Source organism: Lipotes vexillifer, unplaced genomic scaffold (assembly GCF_000442215.2).
Source record: "Lipotes vexillifer unplaced genomic scaffold, Lipotes_vexillifer_v1.1 scaffold611, whole genome shotgun sequence".
Classification (NCBI taxonomy): Eukaryota; Metazoa; Chordata; class Mammalia; order Artiodactyla; family Lipotidae; genus Lipotes; species Lipotes vexillifer.
Genome location: NW_006785619.1, coordinates 2541999 through 2546462, shown reverse-complemented (window position 1 = coordinate 2546462; position 4464 = coordinate 2541999). Strand labels below are relative to the sequence as shown.

At 41.0% G+C, this 4464-nt stretch overlaps 1 protein-coding gene across 1 annotated transcript in view; it reads left to right on the top strand.

Moving 5' to 3' along the window:
• STX8 (syntaxin 8) overlaps positions 1-4464 on the top strand; it is a 256727-nt gene that overhangs the window by 8669 nt on the left and 243594 nt on the right. The gene's annotated exons all lie outside the window — the stretch shown is intronic.

Here is a 4464-nt window from a genome sequence, read left to right as displayed (position 1 = left end):
GGCTACCAAAAAAAAAAAAAAAAAAAAAAAAAAAAGTTAGGGATTTTTTCGGTTTTATTTTTTTTAATTACAAAGACTGCCCTTTTGTTCCATCTCTTATTTCCTTGGCTCACTCCCTAGCAGTGGAACTACTGGGTCCAAGGGCTAAGTTGCTCTCCACTTCCTGGAAGCTAACTGCCTCATTTTACACATAAGGTAGGAAATAAAGCTTAGAAATAAGGTAGAGGCCCCAGGGTATCCATTTAGGTTGGCAGAAGCTATCACTGAACCCTAGGCCTCTTCCACAGTTAATGTTGAAAAAGCACCGATAAGTTTTCCTGTTCCACTCAAGTAGTTTGACTCAGCAGCTTTCTCATTTGTTGAAAGTGAAACAATGAGGGACTGTGCTGCGCTAGGTCAGCTTCCTTGCAAAGTAGGTTGCTGCTCACGGGAGCAGAAAGGAGTATGGAATAGGGCTTTGAAAAATCTATAAAACAGACTTGACTACAGCTTTGCTCTCCTACTATTGAAATAGCATAGCTCAGTGATGCTTTACTCCTGAGTAGCGTTCTACTGTTTAGAAATGGAATATGGCTGTTACTATTTTAATGGCATATCAAAGCCAGTGGTAAGCTCACTGTGTAATAGAAATAGCCGGTGGTGACTGTCTCTGAATGGGTTCTTTGCTAAAGTTAATCAGCTTTACCACTTTTTTCTCTCTGTTCCAGTTCCACAGCCTCTGTCATGGCATCACCATCCTCTTAGTCACTTAGGCCTAAAAACTCTAATCATCTACTTTTTCCTCACTCTTCCTATCAGATTATTCACTAATCTCCAGTATTTTTGTTTTTTCTTTTCTGCCATAGTCCAATCCTTTATAGCCTTATGGCTCACAGAGAGTAAATATTGGTGGCTGGTTACTGCGTTGAATAGCTGGAGAAGTCTTCTACTGGTCTCTTGCCACTCTTCTCTCATCCCCCCAGTGATTTATGTACCTGGAGTTCAGGTTACTTTTCCTAAACTAGTATTTTAGGTACCTGTGTGTTTGATTCCATCATGAGGTTGCCCATTACCGCTAGGCCCGTGGTTCTCAAGCTTTGCTACAGATTGAAATCACCTGGGGAGCTTTACAGCTCCTCACGTCCAGGTCAAACCCCGTGCCAATTCAATCAGAATGATGCCTGGGGTAGGAGCCAGGAATTTTTTTTTTTTTTTTTTTTTAAGTTTTCTCTGGTGATTCAGCTGTGTAGCAAAGTTTCAGAAATGCTCTGTAGAGCTCAAATGAAAACGTGAGGATTATGAGGAAGACATCTGGGGTTTGGGCATCAGCGTTTCATGTAACCTCTTCCAGGCCTCACTCTATGTGTACAGGTATCCCCTACACCTCTCACATTCTCTGCTAAAAGTCAAAGCTTGTTCTGCTGTTCAAGGCTCTGCAGAAACTAGCTTCGACTCATCAATACCATTTTATACTTTACCCTCCTACCCAGGACCACTACTCAGCCGACCGTGCCAGGCTCTTACCCTCCCTTTCATCTTTGCTTGCTGCCTGTGCCTCTCATCTCATCTAGAATGTGCTCCTCCCTCTTGTGGGAGTGAAAGGCCTGCTTTGACCTTGTGGTTCAGCCCAAGGTGTAACCTCTTGGCCCAGCCTTATCAGATCTGTCTCGGCCAACAGTAATTTCTCTCATTTCCGAACTCGGGAAATATGCACTCGCCATTTATACTCCGCGTTTGGCAGGAGGTGTGTTGTACCTTGTTATTGATTTTCATACGTGTGGTCTGGGACCACAGAGCCAGACCTCAGAACCTCTTTTCATAGATGACAATATAGAGGGAAAAAGAGGAAAATGTGGCAAAGCTGGGACCAGGACCCAATTTTTCTTATCAGCCTCCCTCCTACTTTCTTTTTCTTTCTTTTATTATTTTTTTAATACTTATGTATTTATTTTTGGCTGCCTCAGGTCTTAGTTGTTGGCCCACGGGCTTAGTTTCCCCACGGCATGTGGGATCTTAATTTCCTGACCAGGGGTCACACCCGCGTCCCCTGCGTTGGAAGGCAGATTCTCAACCACTGGACCACCAGGGAAGTCTCCCCTCCTACTTTCTTAATTGTGTATTGTCTTATATCACCTGCTCTCTTTTGGTATGCATGAATATATGTATATGAATGATGCTACTTTAAATTATAGTGGTGAGTTGCCAAGGATCCTACTGTTAGCAAACGAAACTTGGGTTGACTCGCCGGCAAGCAGCAAAGCCAATCTACTGATAGCACGTTGTGATGAAGGAAAGTGCAGCGTTTATCGCAGAGCACCAAGCAAGGAGTCTAGTGCTAGTGCTTAAAACATCTGAATTCCCTGATGGCCTTCAGGGAAAGGTTTTTAAAGACAGGGTGAGGGGGCTTCCCTGGTGGCGCAGTGGTTGAGAGTCCGCCTGCCGATGCAGGGGACACGGGTTCGTGCCCTGGTCCAGGAAGATCCCACATGCCGCGGAGCGGCTGGGCCCATGAGCCATGGCCGCTGAGGCTGCGCGTCCGGAGCCTGTGCTCTGCAATGGGAGAGGCCCGCGTACCGCAAAAAAAAAAAAAAAAAAAAAAAAAAAAAAAAAAGGGTGAGGGAGGGGCGTTGTGGGGTCGAGATCAGCTCGTGGACACTCTTCTGATGGGTTGGTGGAGGGGTAATTGGGAGTCACTTTCTGGTTCCAGTTGGTCTGGGGTCTACGTGCCTTTTGGGCAGCATACAGTTAACTTCTCCCACCCGGCGGGGGTTTCAGTATCTGCAAAGCAGCTCAAAGGACATGGCTCAGAATATTATCTACAGCCCTTGAGGAGTAACCAAAGGTCCTTGACTTTAATGGCTAAACTATTATTATTTTGTTTTGCTTGACTGTTTTCCTGCTTCTCACTTCTCTGATTAAATTTACTCTTTGGAACTCAGGGAAGCCCTAGGAGACCAAAGCTTTTCTATAGACAAGAGGTAGGAGGAGGACAAGGGGATGGGGGTCTGTTCCAGGAAGGCCCCATAGGGTCCTGCTGGGTTGGATCCTACCTCATTGGATCCTTATTAAATTTAAAATGTACAGCTCTTAGCATAGGACCTGGCCCAGATCAGGTACTCAGTTGTTAGCCATGGCTATAATTACTGTAGTAAGACTCGTAAGGGAAACGACTGGAGATTGTTTATTTTTCCCTCATTCAAAGACATTTACCAGGTCCCCTCATTGTTCAAGTGATATGTGAGAATTCAGAGATTTTAAGAAATGGATTGCTTATTTTTTCAGACAAAAATTGGAACATTAGTTTAAACAGCAGATTTTAATATTTTTTGAAACTTAAAAATATTTATTAATTCATTTATAATAACAATAATCAACCTATTACATGTCAGCATAAATCACGTTTTTAACAGAAAATATCTATATTTTCCAAAACAAGAGAAAATAAGTGAGAAGAGTGGCATTGTTTTACATTAAGTTCTTTTTACATAAATTTACATCACATTTTTTTATTCAAACAGAAAGTCACAAAAATTATAATCATCCTCATCAGTTCACTCAGTCCCATGTAATTATTTTTTTTCATCTTGATCTTTTGTTAGCACTTTTATGAATTCACCAGTTTTCCATTAGAGTTCTGAAAATGCTTATTCATTCAGTTCAGCAGTATAGTCAGTTACCAGAAACCTGTACTTGTCAGTCTTTTCCATGAATTCCTTGAAGATGAAACCCTTTTGTAGGAACATTTTTGCAAAAGCATCAGAGTACACCCAGAACTGTCTGTAAATGACAAAAGACTTAAAAATGACCACGGTTAAAGATTTGATGAAAGTTCATAATAATGCAATTGACAATGAAATTTAGTTATTTCTGAGATATACATTTTAAAGTAATAACTAGAATTATGACTTATAACATTATACCAGAACATATAAGATTTTTAGGAATTTCATGTAATGTCTGAAACATTTATATTAACATATTTCCATACAAATAACCCAAAGAAAGTTTAGTATTAGTTTTTAAAAAATTTTTTAATTTAATTTAATTTATTTTTTTATACAGCAGGTTATTAGTCATCAATTTTATACACATCAGTGTGTACATGTCATTCCCAATCGCCCAATTCAGCACACCACCATCCCCACCCCACCATGGCTTTCCCCCTTTGGTGTTTAACATTAGGTTAAACAGCAGATTTTAATATTTTTTACTGGACACTCCTGGAAAATAGGTTCGTCTTATATTCATAGTCCCTACCCTTTAGGAGAGATGAAATGTGTGTACACACAAGTATTTTCTGTAAAACAGATAAAAAGTAAAAAGGCTATAAATGAAGGAAAAAATGAAGGGACTATTGGGGATTGATTGTGAATCCTTCAAAACCCCCAACACTGTTGAATAACAAATAGAAGCTCAGGACCTGCTTTGAGAGAATTCTGGTAAGCTTGGGTGTCAGGTGGGTGTGTGTCCTTTGACCCCAGAGCG